We start from the raw sequence: 11,445 nt of genomic DNA on the forward strand, positions 1-11,445 counted from the left end.
TCATTTTCGCGCCATTTTCAATCCCATTTACATTTTTTCCATATATATACCGATGGCTATTTATGATTTTTAGCCATTTTCGGATTTATTTCTTCATAAATTTGATTCAAAGATAAATTGTAAAAATATACAAAAATACCCATAAAAATGCCAAACTTTCTAAAAATAGTAAAACTGTTTTTGCAAATTTCATAACGTTTTAGAATATATAAGCAAATATTTCAAATGTCTTTTTAATCTTCTTTAGTGGAAGTAAATGGAGCCGTTAGATTTTTTGTAGCGACCGCTACAACATTCGTACCTCCACCAAAATTACACGCACTCTGGATGTTGCTAACCCTAGAGCGTTGGTACCATGCGATCCCGTATATAAGAGACAGTATGACGACGTCGCTTTCTCCTTCCTTTACTGTTTTATTCCTTTCCAGCATCAGTTCTGCATCGTCGACATATAGTCTTTAACATTGAAATAAATAAGTTTTAAATTAATCAGTGCTTTCTGTTCCCATGCAAATTCCTTCCACAAAATAGTACTGAGTGTTCGAACAAACAAAGTCAATACAAACAAACATTCATACAGTTATGAGACTTTAGAGTCATCTATTTTTTTATTATTGTTTAATTACTATATTGTTACTAGTCGTTTCCGACTAACATACAATTCTTCTTCAAGTACTTATGATAACTTAAATCTAGGTATTTAACTAGGAGGGCCCATCGGCCCTATCTCAGTCTCTAATGACATAATAATTATACATGTCACTGCTGTATTTTTTATTATATGCATCTCACTACACAACACCACACAAGATCAGATGGTTTGGTTCTTTTGAGTCTGTGTCCTGTTCGGGTGGTATCCAAAAGTTGCAATACTTCAACATTCTCATAAGAATGGAGTCTCTACCTCGTGCTCCCTTGCAATTCTCTCGATTTCTTGACTGACTGTGGGTATCTGAAGACCTCGATGTAGGTAGTCATTGTAGTATTTGAATGCGCCTACAATACCTATCAGGACTTTGTTTGAAAAATGTGTATTTTGTTTATGTTACATTTTGCAGAACATCCCTATAATTGAACTCCGTATGTCCGTATAGGTTTCAATATTTGCTTATATAATAGTAATTTGTTGTATATCACAAGTGTAGAGTAGTACATATCCTTGTGGTACACCTGCTTTAGCTTCTTTTATTGTATAGCAAGCTTCTTCTTGGTTAGCTCTAGACATTCTGGCTGTAATGTACGATTTTAATAGTTCGGGTGTCATTTTGGTAACATTTTCGGTACTACGTCTTGTGCTACATCTAAGAATATAGCTGAGCATACTTTTTTACTTTCGTAGGCCTTTTCAATAACATTTGTTATTCGTGGACCTGGTCAATGGTTGAATGCTTGTTAATAAACCCAAACTGGTGTATTGGTATTAGGTTTTTTCTATCTCATTCTATTCACTCTATTCATCTATTATGAAATAACTAAAACACTTTTCCCTAACACTATATTTAATAGTTTGTCTATTTCAAACTGGTGCTATATATAAATAAACAAAATATTTTGATATTTCTGGTTCTTTTTTATATAAATCCGATTCAAACATATATTACCGAAAACATTGGATCTCATATTGGATTCAGCGCTTTATAAAACAGGAAAAAATTGTTTTTCTTGATATTAGAATAGTTAAAAAAGGACGGAATAAAGTACTGCTTGCAAAAAAAACTATTACGCTCTATTTATATACTAAAAATTGTTAATAAAATTTCCAGGATGATACGTTTTCCAGATATAAATCTCGTCTTCTGGATATGTGCTATTTTTAACCTAGACATTTCAGACTATTTTTTACTCTACATGCGGTAAAATGTTTCACAGTATATGGAGTAGGCAATTTTACTAAACAAAATTCCAAAAATAGATATTTCTAGAATGCTTTAAAATGAAATTTGTCTGAATATAAACACTTTTATATCTAAAGTTGAGAAAAGAGAAATAATGGTCTATGGAACATTATGTTAGGTAGGCTTGAATGTATTATGATCATTTTATTACTTTAAAAACATACCTCCTAAAGATCTAATAGCCGGTTTAATTAGGACAGTGGTAAATGCGGCAAGGCGGTTCACCTACTATTGCGATAATCACGGGTTTGAATCCTACTGGGGCATGGTAGTAAATGTATGTTTGTGATCGCTTAATATTTGTGATTGTCCTAGGTAAGAATGCAAAATCCGATAAGGAAAATGATCCTAGTCACGCCAGTAACCAGGCTGAATAAGACGGGATGTTTTCTGAGATGATTTCTAAGTTGGTCACTCGCCAGTCGGTAGACCTAATGCAGAAGACCGTGGTTCAGACCCCACGTTAAACTGTAGGTCCAATCCAGATAAACCCCTAGTTTGTAAAGGGAGATTTTAAAATATAAAAAAAACTCTAAGAAAAACGAACATCACCAAATGTTATAATTTTCTTTTTTTATTTATATTTTTATTCAGCTATAGAGAAGGTTTTCGTAGCCCTCAAACTCATCTATACGTACATATAATAACATTTTTAATATGTCTGAACAATTGCGGGATATTTGATATCATATGTTATATAACTGTACACTCTTTAGACAATATGTGTTATTAATTTTCTTCAATATTCTAAAAAACTTCATGGCTAGTAATTGAAACACCCCGTTTTATTATCCTTGTAAGGAATTATTTAATAATATTAGTTACGTCATGATCAAGTATCAGTCGCGAAAACCTAAAATAAATAAAAGTAATAGTTTAGTTCAGTTTTTATTGATTTTAGTCGCGTCAATATCTTGGAGTTTTCAGTTACTGGACCTGCAACTTAATGTGGGCTCCGAACCACGATCCTCGGCATTCAGCTTACCAACTAGCGAGTGACCGACTTAGAAATCATCGCAGAACACATCCGGTCTTACTCAGCCTAGTTACTGCCGTGACTGATCATTTTCTTTGTCGGATTTTGCACTCTTACCTAGGACAATCACAAATATTAAACAATCACAAACATACGCATCCCAAACACAACCATGTCCCAGCAGGATTCGAACCCGCGACAATCTCAACAGTAGGTGGACCATCCAGTCGCCTTCACCACTACGCCTACCCAGTCGGCAAAAATGAATTTTATCTGAATGTAAGCACTATTAAATGTAAAATATGGGAATTTAGGTGTTTGAATGTATTATGATCATTATATCACCTGAGACCTGCTAAAAACTTAAGAAAAGCAAATATTCATCATCAAATGTTATAGTTTTAATTTTGTTATTTGTATTGAAGTTATTGAGTTGTGTTGTTATTATCAGCTATAAAGAAGCAACCTTTTGGCAGCCCTGTTAAATATATTTATATATACATTCAATGATATATTTAATATGCCTTGACAATTGTTCTTCATTGAATATCAATAATACTGTTTTCTTAATTCTTAACTAGCAATTATATCATTGGATACTCTTTATTTTTCATAGATTGTATATAGTTATAAACGTATGCAAAGAAATATCGAACCCACTGGAATAATAAGTTCGATATAATAACATCATTTGAAGCATCAGATATAATAAGTTATAAGCCACCAAAAAATAAACACAACCATCCAGGCAACAGTAAATTCCATTACCGAAATTCTGCTTTAGAGGTGTGTGATGATATAATAAATTGTACAAAAGATCGCTTTTATTTTAAAGACCATTTCGTAGTTGCATAGTAAATTTCCTGAGGATAATCTCACTTCCGTATGTTCATTTTATGCCACACTTGATAAAGAACGATTACGAACTGGACTGCAGTTATTTATTCAAGAAATAATTGTAGAACATTAAATGGTGCACTACCTCTTTTAAAATGTTTAATAGTAAATGATCCATGAAATACGTTAAAGGAAACTAGACAATTTTTAGAAATCGTGGTAAAAACTCCCATGACAACCTCAGAGGCCGAAAGGTGTTTCTCAACACTAAAGCGCATCAAAACGTTTCTCAGAAATTCAATAGCCGAAGCTCTTTTAAAATCTATTTCCATGTTATCAATTAGAAAACAATTTATCTCCGAAAATGAGATAGTGAACAATACTGTGAATAACTTTGTCTTGGTAAGTTTGGATCATGTTTTTCAATCATAATTTCATTCTGTATCTCCATTTAAGGAAAAATTGAATCATTTCAAAGCTTAGTAACACTTCTGATTGGTATTTGAGTGAATAATTTGATTTTATTTCTACTAATATCTTAATGCCCATACCTGTAAATCAAAAACAACTGTTATTTTTTTACGTTTTCGAAAAAATAGGAGGTTCTATATTCAGCTGTATATATTTTTTTAATGCATGTTCGCCGATTTCTCCGTCAATTATGGACCGATTTTCAAAATTCTTCTTTTATTCGAAAGAGTGCACTTCCAAGGTAGTCCCATTGAACCAGTGAACTAAAGTTAGGATCAGACGGGGACAAAGCACTAACTATACCAAATTTGATTGTTTTTAAATTTTTAGTGAGTTCCTTATTTATTTTTTGAAGTCGGTTCAATTTCTTTGTTAAAAATATTTCTTAGATTATCTCTTTACCAAATATATAATTTTTTGTAATTCTTTCATGATTCCCATTGTAATATGTGCCCAAGAAATCAGTAATACCATTATTTATTTTGATCTATTTTTACGTTATGCAGTATGTCTAGTCCGGATGCACCCTGGTCGTTAAAAGTAGAACTAAAAAATATAAATGAAACAATAATGATGAAATCTAATTCGACGAAATAAAATCAAAATAAAGTGGACTACAATTGGGTGAGTGAAACACCCAATTTTATTACCTAATATTTTATACCACTTTCCATAATATTGATACAAATTATTAAGTGTTAACAAATTTCATATACATTCTAATGATTCCAATTTTGTTTTGTTAATGTTATTATCATTTACCACATAATAAACGTTAACTTTTGCCAGATTTACGATCGTGTGGATGTATGGATAGCTACGATGATGCTAAACAAACACGCCTCTAATGCTTGTTCGTATATAATAAATAATTTATAGTCGCGAATGATGTGCCTATAAATCCTATACAGAATCGAATATTTGAGTGTTTAGATGCCTTTTCGAGCTGATATCATCTAAACAAATGATTTATTCTCTTTCGTTGAGATAAATTAATGTTGAAAAAGTTGATGATGACTTTCATGGCTTCATATTAATGGTACGGTGCAAATTAATATTTTTTTATATAGTTTACCAGATTCAAACTTCAAAATCACTCATCTTATTTACTAGTTATTATTTAGATAAATAAATATTTTATCAGTTTGTGTCAATAAATGTTTTCTGAAGTAAAAAATGATCATCATAATATACAGAAGCACCTGAAGAACATATTAAAGGGCAAATATATATACAGTTCTTCACTATAGTTTTTACTTTGCGGCTATTTTCGTGAAAATTTCCCTTTTTATTGCTCTAAGCGACTTACGTTCTGTTATTGTATCGATAAATTCGATGTAATATGCGGAAAAATTAGACAAGAAAAGGAGCTTTAAAACGAGTCTCCAGCCCTAGACATTGTCAAAGCGTTCTGTCTGCTCGAAACGACCGAATATTACAGCAATCAATAAATACTGAGTAGCTTTACCAAATATAAAATGTTTTTTTTTGCTATAGATGTTACTTTTTATGTGACGTTTTTATTGGGCCATTCTACATGTTCGAGATGGATGTCTGGACCAATAGGACGTAAGCAAATTTACTTCTCCTATATCGATTTATTGGTCTTAATAAACTAGAGGAATATATATTTTTTATACCGAATTTTGTATATTTATTCATATATAGAGTGTACAAACAGGTTTCAAGTTTTTTTTTGGAAAGTTTATATGGTTATAGAACCAAATGACAATAAGCGTAAAACATGTCATTCATGTCTCCATGACCTTGGCGGAGTTACTCATAACAATGAAGCCCATAGATGTGCTAGCTTTTCAGAAAAAATGTTTAATGTCGTAAAGTAATATAACTCCTCTGAAAAATTAGTGCAATGTATTTTTTCAAAGTATTGTCCTTCGATAGACACTACATTCAATCGCGGAAGAACAATGTATGTTTTGAGATAATCATTTTTTTTTTGGTATCTTCATAAGAAATAATGCGATATGGCGGAATAAATAATAATCAATCAGAAGGAACAATGTCCGGAGAATACGACATATGGGTTAGCGGTTCCCATTGGCGTCATGAAGAATAATATTATTGTATATTTGCTCCTATTCCGATCATTTTTTCGCACAGTATCCGGCTTAAATGAATTAATTGTAGTACATAGCGATCTCCATTTATGTTTTCATCGCGAAATGCCTTCAAATCCTCGTCCATTCCAGAACGCTCTTCGTCTTTGATGTCAAAGTATCCACTTTTAAAACGCGATTTACTCGATACAAATTCACTTCAGCGAAATGGCACATGCTGAAAGTTAAGGCTATAACTTAAGCTTCAACATGAAGTTAGTCACAAATGTACCAGATGCGATTTAATAGACAGTAACACGGTATATTATAAATCATTTAAAATTAATTTATAGGCCTGATATTTGATAACACTTCTCAATTCGTTTCATCGAATAACATTGTAATTTATCGCCTCAGCACAAACAAAGTACGTTAATAAATTTGCAGCTAAGGTCTGCATTGTTTCTTATTTTATTGTTCAAACATCCCAGTCCAACAAACCGTAATTATCTCGTCCTCTGACAATGACATCTTCGTGGAGACCAAAAAGAACCGCTCCCCGTCCCCCGGCTACGACCCTGCGCTGCCCCAACGCAAAACGCCTCCCACCCGAAAGAATTCCTCGGAAACTTCGCAGACCTGACGACTGTTTAATTAATTTTCTCGCAGGGAGAACTTATTTAACTCGCGTTAAAAGAATTTTCGAATTCGATCGCCATAGCGAGGCGTCGGAATCCAGAGGAAACGGTTTTTGATTGTTGCAACGTTATTATTGATGGTGGTGATAGCTGAAGACTCATAAAGTGAGGAACAACCTACAACTGATTAAAACAAATATATTTAAATTAATTTTCTCTGACTTTATGATGTAGCGACCTTGCGGCATGTCGAATTTTACATTTTGGAATAGCGGCCTACAAAAACCCTGAAAATATTATTCCGTGAAAATATAAACCCTTGCAGGATACCAGAGGAGACGTCCAGTTAACGATAAACAAGATCTGGCAACCCCGAGACGTTGATCTCGGATATAATTGAAGAGTAGTATAGATTATTCAGTCACTGAGCAGTCAGCCACTTCAGACGTGCCACCAATAACGGCGTCATGTAACCACCACCGTTTGATATTGTTCTACCTCCATTCACCGAGCCATACAAATCCTAAAGTGATATTTATTTTTTATGTAACATTCTGTGTGTTCTAGACGTCCTGTTCAAACATAATTTTTCATATAGAGTGTTTAATTTTTGTTTGAACATCCGTGCACTGATGTATGATGACTGATGTTTGAACAGGCAACAACAAAATTTAAATATATCCCAGTTTATATCCCAATCTGTATTACAACTTGTCGTACAATCAGTTGCTCCAGTTTCCCACACAATCTAAAGTACAACTTGTCGTGCAATCAATTGCATAGATTTGCTGACCAATCCTTAGTAAAATTTGTCGTACAATCAGTTGCTCCGATTTTCTACACAATATGTAGTACAACTTAGCGCACAAACAATTGCTTCGATTTTCTATCCGATATGTAGTACAACTTGTCGCACAAACAATTCCTTCGATTTTCTATCCAATCTGTAGTACAACTTGTCGCACAATCAATTGCTCCGACTTTCTATCCAATCCGTAGTACAACTTATCGTAAAATCAATTTCTTCGATTTTCTATGCAATCTGTAGTACAACCTGTAGTACAATCAATTGCTTCGATTTTCTATCCAATCTGTAGTACAACTTGTCGTACTACAGATTGCCTATATTTGAGAGATGTTTAAGTGTGAAGCGAATATACCGAGCAACTGCTTGCATCGATTGTCTATCCAATATGTAGTACATTGTGTGGGCCGTTTTAGATGGAACCTATAATATGGGTAATGTGCTAAATTTTATCTTCGAGATATTCGAAATATTACAATAGCCGAGAGCACTTATGGCCTATAAATTAATTTTAATTGCATTCGCATCGGGTACATTTGAACCAACTTCATGTTGAAGTCTCACCGCAGCAGCTTCACTTTTCCGTATGACTTATTTCTTAGAAGTTTTAACTAACATTTATTTTTTTAATCTCTTAGAATTTCAACAATAAGTATTACTTTATGATTTCTGTTATAACATATAATATAACTATTCGGACCTTTGGAAGATCGTTTCAGTAAGTGATCTGCTGTACAATCTTATAATCTAAATCTTATTCTAGATACTATTTTAACTTATTCTAAAACCAATCCTAACCTATTTTAAGGACTATTCTAACTTATTCTAGAGATTATACTCATTCAATGTATCTAACTAATATTTTTAAATACCCTTTAATTATTTTGAATAGATAGCATTTGCGGGAAGTTTTACTTTTTTACTTCAACTTGAATAAAAAGGTAGCTGAAGATCATCAAATTCTGTGCGAAGGTTTTGATAATAATCCTCGATCAATTTCAATGTGTGAATACTGATATCGGGTGTTAGAAATCGTGATTTTGACACCGACGACAAATAGCATTCTGGACAGCCAAAAAGACAAGGGTCTGAAGATATTACTAGATGATGATCCATGTAAAGTAATACGAATACGAATATGCAAAATTGTTGGGGGTAATACAATAAATAATTTCAATATCTTGAAAAACAAGGGAAGGATCCAAAAGTTGGATATTCTGTGTTGTATGAATTTATCTTGGCTTGAATGTGATCTTGATGAATTGAATTTGCCAAGAGGGCAAAAGTGAAAATGTTTTTTTGCATCGTATTGTTACTGGCGATCAAAAGTGTATTCTCCCGCTGTACTTTCCAGAGTTTGCTCCTTCTGATTACCACTTATTTAGACAAATGTGCCGTGACCTGTTTAAGCAGCGCTTATCTTAGCGCTAAACATAGGCCGATAACAATAGGATCTATAATATAAATTTATTTTTATAATCGTTTACTGGTTTTCTCACAAAACAACAATGTCTGTTTTCTTTCAGACATATCTTTTGATCAATTGTAACAGCAAATTGTAACTTAAGAAACTGAACAATCTGTCAATATTTTTGAAGGAGTTGTCTTCTGCCTCGCGCACTCGTTGACATTAATTGTAACCCAAATTATTCACACTTTCGTAATTTTTTGTAACATTTTCTCTCATACAAAATTTTCCTGCCACAACTAAAAATAATTAATCAAATAGGTAGAATCGTTCTGATATAACGCGCTTGCCTATATATTCGCCAATTGATTTTTATTTATATAGATATACGTTTCATCAGATAAAACAGTAAACTTTCGACGAAAATTATTGTATATAATAAAATTATGTTCACTTTTGGAATTACCAACATTATGCAAATAATACGGATTATATTTTTCGCGGTTTTACTAAAAGATATACGATTTGTTTAAACGTTTTTTTTTGTTAGTCGCGACCGTGTCGCCAGTACATATTGTTTGAAATGAAACTGAGCAGATATATATGTTTTTTTTATTATTGCAGATGTTGCATGACGTCGTTGCGCTCTGATAAACAACGGGCACAGCTTTGATAAAGGAATTATCCACTAATCAAGTCATGGGTCTTTTGTCTCAGTCCAGTGGCAAATATAAATTTTGCTATATTTAGAAACGGTTAGTGTATGTAATAGTGGCTAAATTATTAGGGACAGTACTCATAATTATTTAATTTATAGTTTATTATATTTGTTTGAACAAATGTTGTTTTTAAAGGGTTATTTTTTAGCTTAATTTAGTTAGTTTTTGTGGCATAGCAACACAGTATACGCGCGTCATTTGTCAATTGTATGACGCTTCTTCACATTCAGTCGTTGTCCGTTAAAACGCGTTCTTTGCAGTACTGTTGTGTTATCTATACTTTCTAATTTAATTCTTTCATTGCTTTCAACCGAATTTTATGTCTAAAACAATCAAAAGTAAAGCTCCTTATAATAAAACAATTGCTATATTGTTTTGTCTACGAATTTACATTTTATTAATGATTCGACGGGATTACCACAAAGTTTCAAATTTTCACACATCACAAAGGAAATACAGAGAGATGTAAACGTCGTTACTTCACTCAAAACTTTCAAAGCCTGTCATCAATCGACTTAAAATCAAAAATAGTAATGAAAAGCCTCTTGAGGCAAATGGTTGTCCGTGTCGTGAAGTCGGTATCGAGCAACAAATTAGATTTGTTTTGTTTGTAATTTAATTTTGTGGATATGTCACAAAATTATATTATAATTTTTGTAATATTTAGGCTCGGCACCGACTTCAAACTGATCAGTTGGTAGTAGTTAAGTAAAGTGATGTACAGGTATTAAGCTAAATGGTGTGTATGTAGTAGAATATAAAATACGTGTAGTAGATATGTTAAATAAGTTTTTTGTTTACTTTAGTTTAGTTATTATAACTATTATAATGTACGTATTTTATTTTAAATTTTTTTTGTGCAAAAAAACTAAATTAGAGAATATACAAAATATTTTTATTACATATACAAAAAATTATATTAACAACAAAAAGAATATAAATTAATATAACTTTTTGAGTTCGGCACCGACTTGAAAGTAGTTAGCTGGTAATAGTGAAAATAGTATTATAAAAAGATAAATAGGTTTAGGAAGGTATTAAGCTAAATTGTGTGTATATAGTAGAATATAAAATACGTGTAGTTGATAGATAACATAAGGTTTTTGTTTATTTTTATTTAGTTATTACAACGATTATTATGTACATGTTTTATTTTGAAACGATTTAAATTGTTTTTAAAGAAGATAAATAGGTTTAGGTAGGTATTAAGTTAAATTGTGTGTACATAGTAGAATATAAAGTACGTGTAGTGTTTTTGTTTATTTTTATTTAGTCATTACAACGATTATTATGTACATATTTTATTTTAAAATGTTTTTTTTGTGATAAAAATCGAAATTATTTTTTAATTTTTAGTGAGTTCTTATTTATTTTTCGCCGATTCAATTTTTTTGTTAAAAATATTTTATTACTTACTATTTTATCGTTGGAACCCATCAAAACAATTTCCTGTTATTATAACAGCACATCTAATTTTTGTTTCAAATTCCAGAAATTGTGAATGTAATACTTTGTCTGCTTAAATGTTTTTCAAATGTTCAGTTTGACTGGAAAACAAATCGGCTAATGAGGAATGTTTAGATAATGAAGCGATGAAATCAAATGATAAAACAGAATTATTGATAATAATGGGAGAATT

The 11,445-nt window shown here is 31.9% G+C and overlaps 1 protein-coding gene across 6 annotated transcripts in view; it reads left to right on the top strand.

Annotated features, from left to right (window-relative positions):
- The window catches only part of AstC-R2 (Allatostatin C receptor 2), a 471,654-nt gene that overhangs the window by 361,315 nt on the left and 98,894 nt on the right, over nucleotides 1-11,445 (top strand). The window lies entirely within an intron of this gene.

Source organism: Rhynchophorus ferrugineus, unplaced genomic scaffold, assembly GCF_030347505.1.
Source record: "Rhynchophorus ferrugineus isolate W39M unplaced genomic scaffold, kcgeb_rfMv2 rfM7, whole genome shotgun sequence".
NCBI classification, from domain to species: domain Eukaryota; kingdom Metazoa; phylum Arthropoda; class Insecta; order Coleoptera; family Curculionidae; genus Rhynchophorus; species Rhynchophorus ferrugineus.